At 36.8% G+C, this 24,018-nt stretch overlaps 1 protein-coding gene across 13 annotated transcripts in view; it reads left to right on the forward strand.

Moving 5' to 3' along the window:
• Window positions 1-24,018, forward strand: part of KLF12 (Kruppel like factor 12) — a 578,056-nt gene that overhangs the window by 323,251 nt on the left and 230,787 nt on the right. The gene's annotated exons all lie outside the window — the stretch shown is intronic.

The raw sequence follows: 24,018 nt of genomic DNA on the forward strand, positions 1-24,018 counted from the left end.
TTACTTTCTCTTAAATTGGGTAAAGGATTGTGGAGGATCGTGGCTACGTATGGAATTGACTACCTTACGTGCCACCGAGTAAAAATTGTATTTTGGCTCAATCCTTTTGCACATGGAGCTGCAAGAGGCCACAGAGGTTAGGACTGCATTCTAGCTGTCCTCAAAGGAGAGTTGGCTACTCTTTCCTTACAGATCCCTAAGGAAAAGAGAGTCGATGACCTCTGCTGACTGCACATTTCAGAGCCTCACAATCACACTTGTAAGGAGTTCTTCCTAAAGCACAGCCCTAATCCTTCCTCTTTCAGTTAGTTTCTTTTCTCTGGCATTTTTTTTTTCTTTTACAGGTTTTTTCCCCTTTTAATTTCTTTATCAAAATGGTATATCTCATTATGTGTTCATTAGAGAAGTATCAGAAAACTTAAAAGAAGTCAGAGACCAGCAAAGCTACCATAATTTTCATTACATTCAGAATAATGAGGTAACTTCCTATGTGCCATTTGTATTTTGGTTTTTATACTGAAGAATATATAGTACAAACCTATTTATGTCAGTGGACACATTTCTCTGACTTTTGAAATGACCCTTAATGGGATTTTATTTTATAGCTTGATCATTTATTTAACCACTCTCCTATTTTTGGACATTTAGGTTGCTTCCAAGAGTCAGTAATTACAAACAGCAGAGAAATAAATATTCTTTTGCACATCCTTAATTATTACCTTAGGATAAATTCCAAGAGTTAGAATCGCTAGAGTGAAAGGCCATGTGTATTTTATGGCTTTTAATATTTTCTGCCAAGTTGCTCTGCAGTTTATAGCCCCACCCACTAGAAGATGAGAGTGGCCTGCTCTTAATTAATTTACATTGCAGCTACATTGCAAGAACTTGGAAAGGGTAGCTCAGTGGTAGGAGATGGTCATGTCCTAGCTTGAAGAGCACGCTATCATAGGGGCTAAATAACCACCATCCTTTTCTCTACTGAATTTCCTGTCATCTCATGCCTTATGGTTATAATGGGAGATTTTAATATATTTGGGCTTTTTTGGAGAGGAGAAATGAATGGTGAAAAACGGAAGGGGATTGTTGGAACAATGATCTCAGGGTCATGAGACCTAGCCCAGCGCCGAGCTCATGCTCAAGATGGAGGGGTGTCTGATGGAGATTCTCTTTCTCTCCTTCCCCCTCCCCATGCTTGCGTTTGCTTGCTCTTTCTTTCTCTCAAATAAATGAATGAATCTTAAAAAAAAAAAAAAAAAAAAAAGAAAAAAAGAAAAAGCAAGTTAACACAGTTTCTAAATTTTGTGGAAGAATGCAGTATGTTTCTAAAATATAAAATTTCTTATGGAGACTTGATTATAAATCTATTCCCTTGAAGATTCTTCCATCTGAAGTAAATATGTGAGAGATTTATTGTGTTAGAAAAGTGTACTTATAATGGTGGCAGCACTTACCTCCCAAAGTATAAAGATAGTGACATGCTTTGATTCGTAGCACTGTTCTTTGTGGTGGTTTTGCTCGTAACCTAGTCATGTTGAAGGTATTTGATCCTAAGGCGAAGTCTTTCGACTGACCTGCCATCAAGTGATAGTGATGTTCTGCAGATGGGTTACACGTGTGCCTGACGTATCCGTCCCTTGAGCCATTGGGATTGTCTGCCTCGGCCAGCCTCGTCCGGTCACCCCACACTGCAGGAGACCTGCTACCTATTCTGTATGTCCCATATTGTAAAAACACTGCTCATAGACACTGTTTTGGCCTTTGGCTTCCCTGAAATATTATACTTCAGGTTCAGATCAACATTAATGTGTCTGAGCATCCTTACTCCACCTCATACAGATTACTCTGATATTATTTTGGGAGAATTGAGAGATCTAAAAAGTTTTCAGGTATATACTAGAACTAGACTTACCTAAGATTCTCATCAAGTGATTCTGAAATTCTAGTATAGTTTTGCTATCTTCGGCGCTCTTTTGCCCTGGGAAAAAGACCTAGGTAGGCTTGGTTTTGTACTCCTGTGTTCTATGAGCTGTCCCATAATCAGAGCAGGGATAGTCAGTCACGGGTAAGAGCCGTTGAGGAGCTTACTGTTCCATGGGCCTGCTTATTAATATTTGTGTTTCCTTGTAGACTATTTCTCTGCATGCTTGGCTGCAATTCATGTAGGTGTGAAAAAGTACTGAATACCTAGGTTTCCTCTTAAAAGTTATACCATAGCACAGATCACTTTCTCATTTGTCTAAGTTTTGGATGGAAGATTCTGAATCATCTAAAATTAGACCTCAGGTACTTGTAACAGTACTTTAGGAAGGATCTATCAGCCCTGTCAAGTTAGTTTCTGTATTTGTTGGCTTCACTGGGAATAAATTGTAAAAGCAGGCCCATGAGTTGAGCCTCAGACGCTGTTACTGCTTAGGTTCCTCTCCGTAATTGCAGGGTGCTAGGTTTTACCTCCCACGTGTCATTAAGAGGTGCAGTCTTTCTGCCAACTCTCCTGGATCTTTGCACTTATCAACCAGGGAACCAGATCTTAGCATTGAAGTTGTACATGGTTCCTGATTTAAAAACTAATAGCTTGAAGAAATGTAAATGTAGAATGTGGTACCAAGTGATTACATTTAGAGAACTCTATTAGCATTTTATATTGCCTCGTATTTTCTGTCACAATATTAACGTTTGCCCCATCAAGTATTTGACAATGAAAAGTTTATTGATGTTGCTGCATCATACCAAGAACTCTCTCATCACAAGACTTTTCCATATTGAGAAATGGAATTATTTTGTTGAATCCTTTTTAACTTCAAAGATGGATGATTGGTAGAAAGAAACGTTCCAAAAACATTGTTGAACAACCTGTGCTATTTGTTGGAAGTAGGAAGACTTACTACCGAAAACTATTTTTCTTGATGTTCATATAATGCACTATAAAAATGGAAACAGAGGGGCGCCTGGGTGGCTCCGTCTGTTGGGCATCTGCCTTCAGCTCAGGTCCTGGGATCTAACGCCACGTCCGGCTCCCTGCTCAGCGGGGAGTCTGCCTCTCTCTCTCTCTTTCCCTCTCCCTTTGCCCCTCCCCCGACTCGTGCTCTCTCGCTCAAATAAATAAAAAAATCTTTAAAAAAGTTGGAAACAGATTGAAAAGTTAAGGTTAGTCAAGGCAGAGTGCTATGACTCAAAACCTGCATTTGTTTTTCCCATTAGACATTTTTCAGCAACATGCAAATCAAAGTCATATATATACTTATAACAGCTATAACTTATATATAAACACACACATGCACATATACATATACCCATATCCTTCTGATATCTTCTGGCATAAAAATAACTGTTTTATTGCCTTATTTAACTGTATTTTAGTCTTATATATATCAAATACACTGGGTGACAATTTTCTTTACTGCCAGGAGGAAAATGATTAAATACAGAATAATATATTTGCCCATGTTGCCTAGTATTTGAGATTATTAACCAGTCCCTTATTGGTCTTGACAAAATGTTTATAGTTAATATTGGGTAATAGAATAACATTTGAATCACTGTTATACGTATGTTTAAATAATAAAAAATAATGTGGCAAACTGGTCTATTTCTTCAAAACTCTTGGGATAGCATGCTGCTACTTTTGATAGTTTTATAGACTTGGCAAGAGTGGTTGCTTTTAGGACTTAGCATTCTTGCACATGTCTCGATATTATTTCTGATGTCCTCTGAATAAAGTAAGAATACATTTATTTATTTGGTGTTAATGTGTTTTCTTTTTTTCTTTTTGTTTTTGTTATGTTAATCACCATACATTTCCATTTATTTTTTAACTGCTTTTTTGGAAGCTGCTCTAAAGAATCTATTCTTTTTAAAATTAAAAAATGGAATTTGTATAGCAGAATTTTTTTAATTAACTTTATTTTTAGAGCAGTTTCAGACTCACAGCAAAACTGACCATTGTCCTTTCATATAGAATAGTTCACTGCCCTAAAAATCCTGTTTGCTCTTCCTATTTATCCTTCACTCCCCTTTAACCCCCAGAAACCATTCCTCTTTTTTTATTGTCTCTCTAATTTTACTTTTTCTGGAATGTCATGTAGTTGGGATCATGCAGTGTGTGTAACCTTTTCAGGTAGGCCTCTTCCACTTAGTGATACACATTTAAGTTTCTTCCATGTCATTTCATGGCTTTATAGCTTATTTCTTTTTAGCATTGGTTACTATTCAGTTGTTGGGATATACTATAATTTATTCATTCACCTACCAAAGGATATCTTGGTTGCTTTCACGTTTTGGCAGTTATGAATTAACACTACTGTAAACATCCCTTTGAAGGTTTTTGTATGGGCATACATTTTCAGTTCATTTGGATAAATTCCAAGGAGAATGATTACTGGGTGGTATAGTATGTTTAGTTTTGTAAGAAATTGCCAAACTGTCTTCCAAAGTGGCTGTACCATTTTGCATTCCAACCAATAAAGTATGAGAGTTCATGTGGCTCTATGTCCTTTTCAGCATTTGGTATGGTCACTGTTTTAGATTTTGGCCATTCTAATAGGTGTAGTGGTATCTCATTGTTTCGATTTGCAATCCTCTAATGACATATGATATTGAACATCTTTTCATATGCTTACTTACCATCCATGTATCTTCTTTGATGAGGTGTCTTTTAAGGTCTTTGGTCCATTTTTTAATTAGGTTGCTTGTTTTCTTAGTGTGGAATTTTAAAAATTCTTTGTATGTTTTGGATAACAGTCCTGTGTCAGACGTCTTTTTCTCCTGCATACTTTCCCCTAGTCTGTGGCTTCTTTTCTCATTCTCTTGAATGAGACTTAAGTCTGGCTTATGAATTATTTCTTTCATGGGTCATGCATTTAATGTTGTATCTATAAAGTTATCTCCGTACCAAGGTCATCTAGGTTTTCTCTTATGTCCTAGGAGTTTTATAGTCATGTATTTTAAATTTATGTCTATGATCCATTTTGAGGTAATTTTTGTGAAGGGTATAACGTCTATGGATCTATGTCTAGATTTTTTTTTTTTTTGCATGTGGATGTCAAGTTGCTTTAATACCATTTGTTGAAAAGACCATCTTTGCTCCAGAGATTAGCATTTGAATCAGTAGATTTAAATCGTGGTGTGTTTTTAGATTCAAATTCACTTGCTCATTGCTGATATATAGACAAGTGATTGACTTGTATATATTATCCTTGTATCTTACAACCTTGTAATAGTCACTCATTACTATTTTGGATTTTCTACATAAATGATCATGTCATTTGTAAACAAAGACAGTTTTGTTTATTCCTTCCCAATCTGTATATCTTTTATTTCCTTTTCTTGTCTTAGTGCATTAACTAGGACTTCCAATATGATGTTGAAAAGCAATGGTGAGAGCTTATATTCTTGCCTTGTTTCTGATCTTAGTGGAAAACTTCAGGTTTCTCACCATTAAGTATAATGTCAGCTGTAGGTCTTTTGTAGATGTATATATTGGTTATGGTTCTTGAGAGAAATAAAACAATAAGATACATATATGTACATATATATATAAAATGAGAATTGGTTCATGTGATTATGGGAGGATAAGATATGCCATAAGATGTCATCTGTAAGCTGGAGAACTGAGAAAGCTGGTGGAGGGGGGCCTGGGTGGGCTCAGTCAGTTAAGCATCTGCCTTTGGCTCAGGTCATGATCCCAGGGTCCTGGGATTGAACCCCACATCGGGCTCCCTGCTTGGTGTAGAGCCTGCTTCTCCTTCTCCCTCTGCCTGCCGCTCTGCCTACTTGTGCTCTCTCTCTCTCTCTCTCTCTATGTCTCTCTGTCAGATAAATAAAATCTAAAAAAAAAATATTAGAAAGCTTGTGGTGGAAGACCTTGCATCCAAAGGCTGGATAACCAGGAGCTCTGGTGTCTGAGGCAGTAGAAGATGGATGCCTCAACTCAAGAGGAGAAATAGAGAATTACCCTTCCGCTTTTTTGTTCTGCTTGGACCCTCAGTAGGCGCTTGATGCCTGCCCACATAGATGAGGGTGGATCTTCTTTCCTCAGTCTACTAATTCACATGCTAATCTCTTTTCTGGAAACACTCTCACAGACACACCCAGAAATAATGTTTTACCTGCTATCCTGCATGCTTTAGCTAAGTCGGGATGACGTATAAAATTAGCCATCACAAATATTCTTTGTCAAGTTGAGAAAGTTCCTCTCTAATCCTAGTTTACAGAGAGTTTTATCATGAATGGATGTTGGATTTTGTTCTACTTTAGCCTTAGGAAATGAGGGATTATATTAGTTGATTTTCTAATGTTGAATCAACCTTACATACCTTGGATAAATCTCACTTGTCTGTAGTGTATAATTCTGTTTATATATTCTTGCATCTCTTTTGCTAATATTTGTTGAGAATTTTTGCATCGATGTTAATGAGAGAGATTGGTCTGTAGTTTTCTTAGAATGTCTTTGTCTGGTTTTGGTAATACGTTAATACTGGTCTCACATAATGAGTTAGGAAGAGATGGTAGAATGATATAATTTCTTCTTTAAATGTTGGGTAAAATCAACCAGTGAACTCATCTGTACTTGGTGCTTTTTTAAAATTTTTTATTTTTGGAGAGAGGTGATGGGGGAAGGGCAGAGGGAGAGAGAATCCCAAGCAGGCTCCATGCCTAGCACGGAACCCAATGTGGGGCTTGATCCCACTATCCTGATATCAGGGAACCAAAACCAAAAGTTGGATGGTTAACCGACTGAGCCACCCAGGTGCCCCTTTACCTGGTGCTTTTGTTTTGGAAGATTATTAATTGTTGACTCAATTTCTTTAATAGATACATGCCTATTCAGATAACCTATTTCTTCTTTTGTGGGTTTTGGTAGATTGTATTTTTCAAGGTACTGATCTATTTCATCTAGGTTATCAAATTAATGGACATAGAGTTGTTCATAGTGTTTTTTAAATCATTCATTGGATCTCTGCTAATATCTCCTCTTTTATTTCTGATATTATTAATTTGCATCTTCTCTTTTTTTCTTTGTTAACCTGGCTAGGCTTCTTGATTTTATTCATCTTGTCAAAGAACCAATTTTTGGTTTTGCTGATTTGTTTTTCTTTTGATTTCCTGTTTTCAATTTCATTGATTTCTGCTCTGATTTTTATTATTTCTTTTCTTTTCCTTACTTTGGATGAATTTGCTCTTCCTTTTCTAGTTTCCTAAGGTGTAATGTTAGATTATTGACTTTAGATATTTCTTCTTTTTAAGTATGTATATATTCAATGCTATAAATTTCCCTATAATTACTACTTTTGCTTTTCCAAATACTTTTTTGGCATCCCATAAATTTTGATAGGTTGTATTTTTATTGTTATTTATTTCAAAATATTTTTAAATTTCTCTTGAGATTTCTTTTTTGACCCATGTGTTATTTGAAAGTGTGTTGTTTATCTCCCAAGTATTTTGAACTTTTCCAGCTATCTTTCTGTTACTGCTTTCTACTTTAATTCCGGTGTAGTTTGAGGGCACACAATGTATTATTTCTATTCTTTTAAATTAATTAAGTTGTGTTTGACAGCTCAGAGTGTGGTCTGTCTTGGTGAATGTCCCATTCAGACTTGAAAAGAATGTGTAATCTACTGTTGTTGGATGAATCTATAGATGTGAATTATATCCAGTTGATTGGTGGTGCTGTTGAGTTCAACTCTGTCCCTGCTGGTTTTCTGCCAGTGGATCTGTCCCTTTCTGATAGAAGAGTGTTAAAGATTCCATCTGTAATAGAAGATTCACTTATTTCTCTTTGAAGTTCTATTTATGTTTTGCCTTATATATTGTGATGTTCTGTTGTTAGACACAAACACATTAAGGATCATTATGTGTTTTTGGAGTATTGAGTCCTTTATCTTTCTGTATTATCTCTCTTTATCTCTGATAACTCTCCTTGCTTTAAAGTCTGATCTATTTGAAATAATGGATACTGCTGCTTTCTTTTAATTAGTGTTAGCATAGTAAATCTTTTTCTGTCCCTTTACTTTTAACAAATATATGTCTTTATATTTAAACTGCATTTCCTTGAGGCAACATATAGCAATGCCTTGTTTTTTGATCCATTCTGACAATCCCTGTCCTTTTTTTTTTTTTTTTTTAAGATTTTATTTATTTGAGAGAGAGAGAAAGAGAGAGCATGCACCAGTGGGCTGAAGGGCAGAGGGAGAAGCAGACTCCCTGCTGAGTGGAGAGCCCGATGCGGGGTTTGATCCCAGGACTCCAGGATCATGACCTGAGCTGAAGGCAGATGCTTAACCAACTGAGCCACCCAGGCGCCCCTCTGTCCTTTAATCAGTATATTTAGACCACTAATGTGTAAAGTAATTACGCATATAGTTGGATAAATATTCACCATATTGGTTATTATTTTCTCTTGCCATTGTTGCCATTGTTCTTTGTTCCCATTTTTGTCTTCCACATTTTTTCTAGCTTTTGTGGTCTTAATTAAACATTATATATAATTATATTTTCTCCCTTTCTTAGCATATCAGTTAGATTTCTTTTTAAATTATTATAGTGGTTGCCCTAGAGTTTGCAATGTACATTTACAACCAATCCAAGTCCACTAAATAATATTCTGTTTCATGGGTAGCGTGAATGCCTTATAATATCAAAGTATGCCTGATTCCTCCCTCCTCTTCCTTGTATTAGCCCATCCAAGGGATTGTTCATTTCTGTTATACAGTGTTTTTGATCACTAGCATTTCTTTTTGCGTTTTTTTTTTTAGAATTTCTTTGCTTATATTATCCATCTGTTCTTACATGTTGTCTGCTTTTAAAAATTTTTTAAAAATTTTTTTTATTTTATTAAGCCATTAGTATATTAAACATAGTTTTAAATTTTCTGGTCTGATTATTTCAACACTCCTGCCATATCTGACTCTGGTTCTGACATTTGTTCATTCTCTTCAAATTGCTTTTTAGTATGCCTTGTAATTTTTTGTTGAAAGGTAGACATGATATACTGGATAAAATGAACTACAGTAAATAGGCTTTTTTTTTTTTAAAGATTTTATTTATTTAGGGCGCCTGGGTGGCTCAGTCAGTTAAGCGACTGCCTTTGGCTCAGGTCATGATCCTGGAGTCCCGGGATCGAGTCCCATGTCCGGCTCCCTGCTCAGCAGGAAGCCTGCCTCTTCCTCTGACCTTTCCCCCTTCTCATGCTCTCTCTCTCTCTCAAATAAATAAATAAAATCTTCAAAAAAAAAAAAGATTTTATTTATTTATTTGACAGAGAGAGGCACAGCAAGAGAGGGAACACAAGCAGGGGGAGTGGGAGAGGGAGAAGCAGGCTCCCGGTTCAGCAAGGAGCCCAATGTGGGGCTTGATCCCAGGACCCTGGGATCATGACCTGAGCCAAAGGCAGACGCCTAACGACTGAGCCACCCAGGTGCCCCCAGTAAATAGGTTTTTAGTAATGGTACTGTATAGGGAAAAAAGATGTGTTTTGTAGTCCTATGGTCATGTCTCAGTCTTTTGGTGAAACTGTGTCTCTTGACTATGAACTTCACTAGTGCTTCTTAGTCCCCATCCCCCACCCCTCTTATGTGAACAGGATGGCTGGTGGGGGCTGGAGTTGGGTATTTCCCTTCCTGCAGGTAGATTAGGCACTGATAAGACCCTAGCAGGTAAGGCTCTGGTAAGAGTTTCTCCCAAGGCCAGGCCTTGTTAAGAAGAACTTAGTGCTCTGGCAGATTTCACATGGAAATCTTACCGCTGTTGATAGTAAGAGGGAGTTTTTCTTTCACATTCAGGACGTGGTACAGCTCCTGGAGATATAACTCACAAAAACATGGGGACCCCACATAATTGCATTCCCCTGCAGTTTTTAACTCTCAGGCTGTCCACCCTGAGCCTCCAGTAACTCTTCAGTTACAGTTCGGGGTTCTCTTCTCCAGCACTGGTTCCCACAAAAGTTTTTTTTCAAAGATGTTTGTTCTGGCAAGCTGTGGTTCTCTTTATCCTTTTGTCTTTCTCTCCAGTTTTTAGGGCAGCAGTTTGCCTTATGACCTCACTTCTCAAATGGATCTAACAAAAGTTGTGATTTTTGTTTATTTGGCTTTTTACTTGTTACGATAGATCGGTGACTTTTTAAACTTGTTACGTGGTGGACTGGAAACTGAAAGTCCCTGAGGATACTTTTAGTTCTTCCAAAAATGCAGCATTGAGTATCCAGTTCTTTTCCTCTTCACTCTCTAGGAATTTCCTCAAATAATGATTCCAGGATTGTTACGTAATTAGAGATCTGCACAATGGGCAGAGTATAATTGTTTGTGGTTATCATAAGATAGTGTATTTTGTTTAAAAATCTGAGGAGTGTCAATCTTTTTGCTCCTATAGTTTTTCACACAAGAACAGAAAAGATTCATTTTTCACAAGACTAAAATCATTTAAAATATACTCACTGGCACTCTTTGTGGAAAAAAAAAAAAAGTATTTGGCCCATGGCTTCTTTTCTCAGGGTAAACTCTTAGCACAAGATAATAGTATCATGTGTCCATTTTTCTCTTGTCATGGAATTGCCTAGAACATAATTTGCAGATTGAATAGCAGTATATCACTGATCTCTGTGTAATGAAAATATTTGCAGACAATTGATAGCCCACATGAAGCAATATAACAGGTTTCAGTGCATCAGTTACAAATATAACTTAGACAATAAGTTACTTTCAATTTCATCTACATATTTTTTAGATTTGTAGTAATTAAATTTTAGCTGTAGCACGAATATACACGACTCTGTGTATATGTATGCATGTGTGTGTATGCAGAAATGAGGTGACCCTTTTATACTTTATGAGAGTATCTAGATAAAAATGTTGATTTCTCTCCTTTGATTTTTTTTCATGTTTTTCTTTTAACCTGTTGGTTCTTTTTTTTTTTTTTTAATTTTTTTTTTTAAAGATTTTATTTATTTATTTGACAGAGAGAGACATAGCGAGAGAGGGAACACAAGCAGGGGGAGTAGGAGAGGGAGAAGCAGGCTTCCCGCAGAGCAGGGAGCCCGCTGTGGGGCTCGATCCCAGGACCCTGGGATCACAACTTGAGCCTAAGGCAGACGCTTAACGACTGAGCCACCCAGGTGCCCCTTTTAACCTGTTGGTTCTTTTTTATCTCAAAATGTGAACACCCAAATATTTCTTTTAATTACACAGATAATCTATGAAATTCATAAAAAGTGAGAACATTTGTCAAAGCAGAAATGAAAAATAATACTCCACGTCCTGCCATCTGTAATTTTGAATGTGTATCCTTTCAGTTTTTTCTGTCCCTATCCCCCTGTCCCTCTCCCTCCTCTTCTCTTTATCTCTTTCACACTGTCTTTGTTATGAGCATTGTTTCTAAACATATGGCAACCTATTCTCCTGTCATCTCTTTTTTTACTAATTATGATCATTATCTACTTCAACACAAAAAGCTACATATCATAAATTTAATGAATAAATATTATTCAGTGGTTTGTATGTCCCATAATCCATTCAACTAGTTTCCTATTTTTGGCATTTAGATTGATTTTTTTTTTTATACTGTAAGCAGTATGGTGTTATAAACACTTATATATGTGCTTGTTAAGTGATTTTTCTGGAATATCATTTGCTTTCATTGTTTTTACCAAGATGATCATAGGCCTTGATGTTTCTCATCTATTTGTGTATTTTCAGCTTTTTTCAGAAATTAGTAAGCTTTTAAGTTAATGTTGAAGGAGAAAATTGCATTTTACGGTATTTGAGGCTATTGTTCCTACAATTTTAAAGCATTCAAAAGGTGATGATGGTTCATAGTGGTCTGATCTTTAGGAATAAGCCATGTACTTATGAGCAAGATAAACTTTACCATGTTTTGCCCTCTTAAGATCTAGCAGCAATATCTTTGATTTTAAAGATCGTGTATATCTGATATTGTGTTGAAAAATAATGATCTTTATATTTAATTTAAATAATCATACTTGGTAATTATATAATATTTAAATATATTACATGATATATATAGTATATAACCATATACATGTATTATATATAACCACATATATAATATGTGACCATATATAGTACTTTAACTCCTTTATAAGTCACTTCTAATCCTTATGTACTAATAGACTTAATTTATGATTTTCTGTTATTTGACTCTTTTTGTTTAAGATGCAGTCAAATTTTCTAAGGTTTCCTTGTGACCTTAGAGTCCTGGTTTCTATGAAGAAAAGTAAATAAAACATCATCCAGTAAATCATATGTAGAGCTAAGAATTAAAACTCTGTCTTCGGGGCGCCTGGGTGGCTCAGTTGTTAAGCGGCTGCCTTCGGCTCAGGTCATGATCCCAGGGTCCTGGGATCGAGCCCTGCATCGGGCTCCCTGCTCCGCGGGAAGCCTGCTTCTTCCTCTCCCACTTCCCCTGCTTGTGTTCCCTCTCTCACTGTGTCTCTCTCTGTCCTATAAATAAATAAATAAATAAAATCTTTAAAAAAAAATGAAAAAAAATAAAACTCTTGTCTTCTACTTTCTCATTGCAAGTTGGATTGCCATATTTGTTTGGGTAACTACAATTTCTTACTTTGGGGATTTTCCAGGCAGCATGGGTCGATTCTCATTGGCTATGTCTAAGAATGGGTCAGGAGAGCTTCCTGAAATTGCTATATTACTATTGAAATCCTCACAGGTTTCTGTCAGGCCTCTGTAGCTTGAACTAATGAGCAAATTCACAGCTCTTTTCTGGAATCTTTGCATTTGTTTAGTGGGAAAATTTGGATACACAGAAAGGGGTCTAGAAGGAATTTAAACAAAATAATAAAACCATCTTATAAAATGTTGCTAATTTCCCAGCAGGTGTATTTTAAAGTAAACCATAAATGTTCTTTATATCGGATGTTATTTTCTTTTAATATTGAGGTAGTGTTTATGTTATTGGGTAATAAAATTCAACATAAAATTCTTTCCTAATGAGTTTATAATATCAGTAATTACAAAACTAGTGTTTCTTAAGTGGGGACACCTTCCTTCTCTCACCATCCCCCTCCCTTTGACATTTGACAATTTCTGATTAGTACAACTGTGGGGGTGAGAGAGTGCTATTGGGATCCAGTGGTAGGAGGCAGGGATGTTGCTGAACATCTTAACTGCACAGGAAAGCCCCAGCAACAAAGACGTATCTGGCCTAAATGTCCATATTGCAGATGTTGAAAAGCCCTGCTCTGAAAGAATATTTGAGTCATTGCATTGGACTTCCTAAGCAGGGCATATTTACTCTCTTTATAAGCAACATTTATTTTATCCATATTCAGTATCAAGTAGCAGAAAAAGGTAATAGAAACTTCCTGGGTGCAATAAGTTATACAGGTTCAAAATTATACTGTTTCTATTTTTATGGGTCAGATTTATTAAGAGGCTGGCAGGAAGTTACAAGGCCTGAGTAAATGCTGTGCAGTTATATAATTCCTTAATAAAAACGTGTACTTCAGATTTCTGTTGAATATATTTTGTTTCTTTTCTGACTTCCATTGTGTTACATTTTAGAATTTGAGAAGTACCCATAAAGGGAAAAAAATAGTCCTGGATTTAATTTACTTAGACATGTACACATACACATACCTTATAGAAATTCTAAGATGGGGTAAGAATGGTTGATAAAATGAGGAAGTGCCTACATGGGGAAAGGACATTCAAGGTGACAGCAGCTTGGATAATGACGTGGAGGTGTTAATATCACTGGCTTCATATTGCCCTGAATATGCAAAATTTCAGCATATTCATTTCAGCATATTCATTTCAGCATATTTATCTTATCTTCTCTGTAGTTCTTTTGTTTTCCCCAAATAATTTCAAAAATTTTCTACCTTTCGGATTATAGGCCACTCTGTAGGTATCTTTTCCAGTAACCTACATGTTAGATATGTTGTAGTAGTAAATATTTTTCTTTAAAACTGTATATTTCTGGGCAGTCATATGAAGGGGAACCATAATAACTGCATCGAATAGCGTTTGGTTGCTGGGAAGGGCTGTCAGACACTTCATGGTTGTGTCTAGTAGTTAGAGATGTTAAATGCCCTCCCTGGGATGCCCAGGGCAGGTTGTGTCCCTATGTAATTGGTGGGCATCCTCACAGTTTGAAACAGACAACATTGTTCATTCTTGCCATTTTTCCTGAGAAATTATATTTTAATTGTGTAGCTCAGCCTTCCTTCAGTTCCTATCATCAGTATTTTTTTTTTTTTAACCTACCATTTCTGGGGCACCTGGGTGGCTCAGTTGGTTAAGTGTCTGCCTTCAGCTCAGGTCATGATCTCAGGGTCCTGGGATCGAGCCCCCCATCGGGCTCCCTGCTCAGTGGGGGAGTCTGCTTCTCCCTCTCCCTCTGTGTGCTGCTCCACCTGCTTGTGCTCTCTTTCTTTCTGTCAAATAAATAAATAAAATCTTTAAAAAAACCTACCATTTTCATTCTACTTTTATCATAGTTTATAGAATCCAATACAAAAACCTGAGTGGTTCTTCAGAGTCAAACAAAAATCAGATGAGAACATCCATTCTTAAAAGTAAGCTTAGGGGCGCTTGGGTGGCTCAGTCGATTAAGTGTCTGCCTTCAGCTTAGGTCATGATCCCAGGGTCCTGGGATCAAGTCCCATATCGGGCTCCTTGCTCAGTGGGGAGCCTGCTTCTTCCTCTGCCTGCCACTCCCCCTGCTTGTGCCCCCTCTCTCTTTCTTTGACATAAAAAATAAATAAAAATCTTTAAAAAAAAAAAAAAAAAGTAAGTTTGGAAAGGATGGGTAAAATAGTATTACTACTACTAATAAAAATTATTTAATATAGTTATTAACATAAAAGACTTGTAAAGTACTAAAACACTTTGTGTGCATTATCTCATTGAATCCTTAAAACAATTCTGTGAAGTAAAAAGTTATCTGCATTTTACAGATAAGAAAACTGAAACCATAAGTTTATACACCAAACAAGTATGTTGAGTCTAACCCAGGAAGTGTATTTTATTGAGCCCATGTTCTAGACGATATCCTATTCCTACTTTCATTTCTGTGCAATTATGAAAGCATACAGAAAAAAGCATAGACACGGAAAATAGAGAGCTTTTAAAAAGGTAAAAGATCAGGTAGTTTGAATTCTTGGACATGGTATTGGAAAAAAATGAAAGTAGATATGTAACAGCATTGCCAATAGAAATGTTGACTTAGCACAGGATTTGGATGATACATAAAATTTAATTATTACACCTGAAGACATCATTTGGGGAATCTGGAAAAGTCATAGCTAGAGGTGAATATACTTGGAAATTGACAGACTACATTTTGAGTCGAGCCTGTGCATTTGGCAGCCAACCAGTAATGTCTTTACTGCATTCCCAGGATCCAGAGTGTTGGGGGAAAAAAGAGAGAGGAAATGCATGGCCACTTTGTGATGTGTCTGACATGGCTGGCCAGACAATGCAAACTATTGCAGCTTTGTCGTTGTCAATGTAATCTTTTAACAACAATTACTTTTGTTACATTTTTTTGACAACATGACAAACATTATGCAGTGCTTTTACATGCTTTGGCAGTCCTTCTTGGATGAAATAACCTGTACAATTCACCCTTTTCTACCTTCACTTTTTTTGAAACATGCATTAAAAACCAATATTGTGCCTAGGGTTTTCAAGGGTTTGGTATAAAATCTTAACTCAGTAAAAACCTAGTTTACTTGTTTGCAGTTTACACATCTTTCTGGCTACGGAGGAGAACCTTAAGGTCGAGCTTTGTCTTTTTGTTTTCATCAGAATAGTGAAAATAAAAAAAAATGAACTTGGATTTTTAATTCTCCTCGAAGTTCTTGTACTTATTTCCAGCTCCTCAGTGCTATTTTTTCGGGCTGCGCAGGAGACAGACACTCAACAAGCCTATGTTGTTAGGAGATAATCCATTTGGATTTGATAAGGAGCCATTTGACATCATTGTAGACCAGGAAAAGTGGAAATATAGGTCAGTAGTCATTTCCTTTGTTTCCTACAGAAAACAAATGACTTAATACTCGATAGTCATCTTAATTTTCTCTAGGCACAGAAGACCGGTGTTGTTATTTCATTACGTAATCCATTCAGTGTTCTGGATGTGTTTTCATTATTATCCACACGATTTTCATAAAGGGTAATGACTGATGAATACGTTAATGTACAGTCCTTTTAAACTTGTACTTTGGCAAATATCTGTTCTTTTTCTTTCTTCTTCTTTTTCTTACGTTTCAGTAATCATGGAAGTCTGTAAAACCTTACAAATCCTGCAGTGTTAGGAAAAGCAGAGTCCATTCTTGTCTTGAATAGGTAGATAATAAAATGACATATATATGTTTGCTTTATTTCAACCAAACCTGTGTTTCCAAGTTTGGATACATTTGACTTTATGTGTCTCTTAGAAGATTTGAACTTACTCAGCTTAAGGGAAATCTTTCTCTGTGGGTCACAGATCTTGAGTATGCAAAAATATATTGAAATTAAATGATATACCCAAATATTCATGTAACCCAGAGTAGAGTAGGTCCTTTAAGGGATATTGGAGGAATATATGACATGGTTGGCTTTTCCTTTTGGGTTTCCTGTCTCAACTTTGTGGACAATCTAGAAAGATTAGTGCCATCCTTGGCACTCCCTCTTGCTCTGTTTCATCACCATACTTCTTCCTTCTTGTCAATGATCAAAGACTGTTCATTCTACCTATGAACTATTGCTCAAATATTTTTCCTCCTCTTTCTTCCTGCTGCCATGGCCTTAGGTCTAGCTTACCACCTCTCCCCTGGGCTACTGGGGTGGCCTATGAACTGGCTCTTCCTTCTGCATCCAGTCCTATATGTTTATAGGCATCTTCAAATTAATTTTAGTGCTATCTTTCTAAACACAAAGCTTAAACATACTGTGTTTTTGCTAAATAGGCCTTCACAACTTCCAGTTGCATATTGTGTGATGCCCAAACACATTTCTTCCCCATGTACCTCTAGCTCTTGAGGCAGGGAGCTTTTCTATCTTGTTCACTCATGCCCCTAGCAGCTAGCATATAGTGGCATTAAAGAAACATTTTTTTAATGAATAAATAAAGTGCCATAACATATAAGGCCCTTTACAACCTGACCTGATCTCCTCTCCAGTTTCTCCTCCAATGAGCAGTATGTTCCAGCCACACCAAATCCTTTACCATTCTTCATAAATGGCGGGGTATTTTATAGCCCTAATAAGATTGTGCTTATGCTCTTCTCATCTGTCAACCATCAGTTATCACCTGGGTCACTTAGACCCAGGAGAATGAATTGACCTTATGTCTGCCTACATTTATTGTTCTCATTAGCCCAACAAATATTTACTGAGCACATACTATGTTAGACACAGTTATTAAGTCTGGGGGTAGGGATACTGTTATGAACAAGAAGACAAGGTCATGTCCTTCCTGGAACTTACATTCCAGTGCAATAACAAATAAAGAATTTGTCAGTAGTGATGTATATTAAGATGGAATAGAATACATAGAGGCCCAGAGGAGAGGACATTTTTGACATCGCTGAAATGCAGTCTGAGCAGAGTATAAAATGGGGTTGGGTAGCTGGTTTGAGGCTCATTGGACATGGGGTCCAAGGTCCCTCCTGTAGGGCAGGGTAAGGACTTTAGACAACGTTCATACTGTTCGCCTTCAGTGTATCTCTAATCAGCCTGCCTTTGCCTTGCTGCTCCCGCCTCAGCCGTGGTTCCAGCCTTTTGTCAGATCTCAGGAGCCTGAAGCACACTAGCCAGAGTAGCTTAGGCAGCTCTGGGCTCCTACAGTTTGCAGCCAATGTCCGAATACTCAGCGGTTGAGGCTGTCTACCCCTGGTAGCCATGGAAAGTAGACTTAGCCCCCGAGTTAGACTGCCTGCCATTTTCATAATCTTGGGCAGATGACTTAATCTCTCTGAACTTGAATTTTCTTGTCTAAAAGGAATAGCAAAAAAAAAAAAAAGGTGGGGGGGAATAAATGGCTAGAATGAAACTCTATAAAACTTTCTCCCTTCTGTTCACTGATAATACCCTAAATACCTAAACAGTGCCTGATACTCAGTAAGTATTTTTTTGAATGAATCAGTTAAACATACAAACGAATGATGTGATGAATGAAAGTGCATGAAACAACACTCAGTATATATATGCTCAGCAAATGGTAGCTCTTGTTATTATAGTTGTTAATATTATTATTTTTAAAATTATGATCCCTGTGATCATGCTGTAGTTGCGTGGCCAGCGTAATTTTCCATGTGTGGAGCCTGTCTGCTGTGTTGGTCGTTCTGCCCGGGCTCACCGTGCCTGGTTTCTGTTTGCGTGCATGTGCCTAGGGAAGGAGGCTTGGGCTGGGCATGTGCTTTCTAATTCCTGTCTGGCCTCTGCTGGGGCTAAACCCTCAGAATTAGTTTCTACTAGACCTGTAGAGAGTCTTGTTTCTGGCTTCCTTTTCCAGGACTAAACTCACTTCTCTCTTGTCTTTATTTATTGAGATATAATTGACGTATAACATTATGTTAGTTTCAGGTGTATGACATTAATGATTCGATATTTGTATATGTTGTGAAATGATCACAGTGGGTCTAGTTAGCATCCATCACCTTATATAGGAAATTTTTTTTCTAACATCCATTCTCTTAGCAGTCTTCAAATATACAATACAGTATTATTAACTATAGTCACCATGCTGTGTATTACATTCCTGTGACTTATTTGTTTTATAAGTGGAAGTCTGTACCTTTTGACCACCTTCCCCCCTACACACAGATACATACCCCGCCTCTGGCAACCACCAGTCTGTTCTCTGTATCTATGAGCTCATTTTTTTTGGTGTTTTTAGTTCGGTTGTTTTTTTAAGATTACACGTATAAGCAAGATCATTTGATTTTTGTCTTTCTCTGACTTACTTCATTTAGCATAATATCCTCAAGGTTGATCCATGTTGTTGCAAATGGCAAGATTTCTTTCCTTTTTATGGCTGAATAATTCTTTTTTCTTTACATGATATCAAGACTACTTGTTACCTCATCCTGATAACCCCATACCTGCCCCTGCATGTTAGATCTCTTCCTGCAATGTTAATACCTGCCCAGCTGGACTGAGGTTTTGCCCTCCCTCTCTAGGGATGTTGGTGGTGGGTGGACACTTCTCTTGCCATGATATTGTCCTGCCTTTTTTTTTTTTTTTAACCTGGTTTCTGTTCTTCAGTCTTTGGCTTGCCCCTGTTACTTGCCACAGGGCCTCATGGTTCACAGATGTTGTGTGATTGGAAGGAGGTGAATTTGGCGTAGCAGAGACCCTCACTGCGTATTTATGAAGAGATTTGGTTAACTCACAACCCCCAAGTGTGTGCAGTTCTTCAGAATATGAATGACAAAAATAACATTCTGTTACACTTAGTATTAATGCTGGGGTGGAGAGTGTTATTTGGAATCTCAGATGACATTTCTAAAATATCAGTGTGAACTGCATTGTTGTGGTAATTTAGCACTTGCCAACATAGGAAACAGAATGATCCTTGCTATCGGGAAAATAGAAGTTGCCTCGTGGCAAGTACAGTTTTACCAGTCCTTATGAGAGACATAATTCCATGTTTCGGTGGGAGGAATTTATGGAAGAGTTTTATTTTTAAGACTGAAGACAGATATTTCAAAATAATATATATATGAATCACTGAAACCGCTGAAGGGGATTTAAGTTGAGAGTTCCAGTAGGTCTCTAGTTTAACTCTTAGTTTTGCCAATATGGTTATCTAAGAGATTATAAATTAAATGTGATGCCCAGATGTATCTCTCTTGAATATCAAATGTAGAGAGTAAAGTTCCTGTATCATCTAAGTGCATGAAACTGTTGTGTAAATATTGAATGAGCTACCAAGGGTATATGAATATTTTCAAAACACTGGATTGCAGATGAGATACCAGAGATTAGCCCACTGCCTAAGCGTGGGCCCAGATTTTTCTGGATGTTGAAATCAGGATGGGATTGACTTGCTAAATATGAGGTATTTCTAGGATAGGATGCATAATCTCATCAAGCTAAGAAAATATGTTGAAAGTTTAATTTAAAGGGGAGAAGAAAAAAAAGGAAATCACTTTGAAACCATGGCTTATTTGACCTCTTATTGATATTCCCCAAAATGTTGATACTCACCAGTGACCAGAAGTTGCACATTCAATTCAAATTAGCTCAGTCCTGAGAGGAGCTGTTAATGGAGATTCCAGAGTTCCTGAGAAGAGAGGGAGAGAGAGGAGAAGGAGAGAGAGAGAGAGAGAGAGAGAGATGGGGGGGGGGGGGGGGTAGGGGGGGGGGGAGGGGAGAGAAGGAGGAAGGATGGGGGATGGGGAGAGGGAGACTTGGTTTGGAACAGAGCTGTACCCCTTGGTTATCTTGAGTCCTTGGCCAATTTAACCTCCTTGTATCTCAGATGTCTCATCTTTAGAGAATATAGCATTGACTTCCTGGGTTGCTGTAAGGACTAAATGAGAATCCCTTAGTACAAGGTCTGGTCCTTAATAAATATGCAAATATTATGTGTTGTTATTTTGTTTGTTACCAAGATAATAATAAAATGATTTTTTTATGTGACGATGTGATTTGTTGTATAGTGATAGACATTTGAAACTGTTGGCCGTGTGTAATTCTAATCTCTTAGGTTTGTTGATTCTTACCTGTATAAAGCAAGATGAATTCACTGATTCTCTTGTGTTTCAGCACAAGTTTTGGGGTTATGATAAAACAATTAATGTTTTCTCCAAAGAACTGGATGGCCCACAGTCAGGAGGAGGGTGAAGAAAAGGCTTGCATTTTGGGAATAGGAGGACAAATTCTAGTAATTGCCATGGGAAAGTCCCACCCCCATTCATTCTGTTTTTATGAGATGATCATTGAGCATTGGTCCGTATGCTTCCTGCACATTCCATTCAAAATATTTTGAGATGTTAGGATCATTGAAGGTTGTGCTTGTCCTGGTTTTGACTAGGAAAGCTACTATCAGCTGGACTTCTGTGTTGCCAAATCTTATTTGGCAAACAGGAAAGTCCAGAGTACCATTCTCATTCAGTGCACATGTAATTGGTCAATAGCCAGCTAATAAATCTGATGGTTAACTTTTGCTTTAATTAATAAAATGTACTCATACAAAGCAAGCACTGTAAATGTATACACGTGTGTGTACATGTATATATACATACACATATATAAATTATACAGAGTTGTATAATATCAAAATGTTCATTACAACATAAATATACAAAGAGTACGATGTTACTAAAATTGATGACTGTGTAATTTTATTTGCCTCTTGGGAATCAATTGAGCTATTGATTCCACAGCAAATGTGTTTTGATTAAGATCATGGCAAGATATGTTTGACAGCAATTTCAAATTATTAGAGTTTATTACATATTTAAAGTCTACAGTCAACTGAGATTGTATGTATCTGATTTTAGCTTAGGGAGATAAATCTATCGATATTTTGTCCCAGGAACTATATCCTCAATGCTGTACAATTACCATGCGCTCCATAAAACCCATACCCTTTTCTGAATGGTCTGGAATATGGTGTGATGCTCAGTGCTTATGTATATACTAAACAGGATTAGAATCATGAATGTAGAGATTAATATGCTTTATGTATATTTACAGTATTGCTTTTAGGCGTATATATAAATTGAATCTGCATTAGTTGAGTTTAATAGTTAAGGATTGGTTTCTTAGCTGTGAACATAGTTATTCATGGTGTTTATTTTGGTTGTGGCTGTGGATGATCCTGGAAAATCATGGAAAGAGACATATTTCCAGGGAAAACTTAATTTCTTAAAAAAACTCTCAAGAGGTGTTTTATTTTTCCACTTTTATATGAAACTAAAATGTACATCCTGTCTTTAACACACGTAGGATTATTCAAGAATAACAGTAAAAAAATCATGAAAATACAGTGATATTTAAATGTGCTAAATGGAACGTGGGCCCAGTCAGGTTTTCATGATTTATCAGTTTTTAACTTCAAAGACTCTGGTTGGCTTGCATTTTTTAAACTAATGAGTTTATCACAGCCTGTGAGGAGCATGGTTAAAGTCTATCAGCTGTAAATTGGTACAAAGCACTAAGAGGGACATTAGCCTCTAATCAGATTCCAACCAGTTCATTAAACCTGTCTTTCCAGAATCGTTCTTTGTCTTTTCCCTGCCTTTGCAAGGCATCTTCCCTTTTCCTCTGGGCAAGACCTCCTCCGGGGTAGGAAGCAATATCAACTCATTCTTCATTGTCTACCAACCAAACAGCCTACGGGATGCTTTGTTAGGGTAGATTTCTGGCTGCTGTGAAGGGCAGGGGCGTGGAGGGCTGGCCGGCTGCAGGAAGGCTTTCTTGAAACTGGGTGGTTGCAAGCCAAGCTGGCTGCTTCCAACCACGGAAGCAAGTGACACATTAGGATTTGAGATCCATGCCTGATGTGTAAGCAACTCACCAGCCTCCATGAAAGGAGTTAAAGCTTGGAACACATTAACTGAGCTTGCCAGGGATTCCACAGTTCTTTCTGCTCGAAGCTATTAGGATGCAAAATGCCTAAAAAATATGGACAAGTCAAAAGCACAAATTTAAAAAAATGCATCCTGCCAGTTTTAATAATATTGCGCATTTCTAAGAAAAGAATCTGACAGTAGTTTCTTTCCTTTTTATTACATAATAGACTAGGTAGCATGGAATTTTTAAATGCTCATTAGTTAGCTCTAGAGTAAATTTGCCTTTTCTTCTTGTTGATGTCTCAGAGCAAATATTTCTGATAAGAGGCCCTATAAATTTTATTTCTTTTTTTTCTTAAACAAAAAGGAGTGGCAAGAAATAGAGATAATTAGAGCTTTACTATACTGCACTCTGTTGGTATTATTTGGTAATAAAAACATTTATGATTTATCAAAGTGGGAGTTGTTTTTATTTAACTATTTGATAGAAAAGCAACTATGTGAGAGGCAGAAACCTGAAGGTTTAGAAATGCTACTAACCTTTGTCATCAAAGGTAGGCAAAATATTTAGAAACAGATCTCTCTCTCTTTTTTTTTTTTTTTTTTTTTTTTAAGGAGACCACTTTAGAGTCATGTGCTTACATTCTATGATTGAGCAAAGGAGCCATTCTAAAAACTCAGACTTAGTCATTTCAGTTTCTTAGTTTGGTCAGTAGATGAAGGTAAATTTGACATTCTAAACATGTTTTCAAATGTGATTTTGGCCTGAAGCAAGCAATAGTAAGTGTCTTTCGAACTCCCTTCATAGGTTATTGACTTTAGAAAATCCCCAAAGCAGTGAAAATTAATAGAGAATAACCTTGATTTAATCTTTTCATAAATATTGTTTGAAATTCTAGTGAGTCACAATAGAAATAAGGTTCTCCTTTCAAGAAGTGGTAAATTCAGCCAAACACATACCAAAATAGAAAACAAATTGTTACTTATTTTTTGGTTGTGACTTGAGCTTAAAAATTCACTCTCAATCCAAAATTTATATGAGTTGTTTTTGAAATAGATGTTTGGGGTCAATACATAGAAATTTTCCTTTGATCTGAAGTGCGATACCGAAGTTCAGTGTCTAGAATTATATTACCTTGTTTTTAAAATTATTTAGACTTTGACGATAATATGAGCATACGGTCATTTTTTATCTTTTTCTCCTTTGTGGATTTCTGCACACATACAACCTCTGGAACTAAGGAAGAAGGAAACATCCTTCTCTTTCCTTCCACTATTGCAAAAGTGTGATGAATTGTTCCAGCCCCATATAAATTAATGTTAAGGTTTCTTTACTTCAGTTTATTATAGTCTGACCTCCAACCCAGAGGTCAGAGAATCAGACTGATTAATTCAACTTCTTGGTCATTATTTCAAATGATAGTTCAGAATGGGGGGATAATTGGTTATGCTGATATTCTCATTTAATTATACTTCATTGTTAAAAAAAATTAGGTTAGCAGTACTAAATGTACTACTATGAAGGAAGAGTCTACCAG

Source organism: Phoca vitulina, unplaced genomic scaffold (genome assembly GCF_004348235.1).
Source record: "Phoca vitulina isolate PV1807 unplaced genomic scaffold, GSC_HSeal_1.0 scaffold5, whole genome shotgun sequence".
Classification (NCBI taxonomy): Eukaryota; Metazoa; Chordata; class Mammalia; order Carnivora; family Phocidae; genus Phoca; species Phoca vitulina.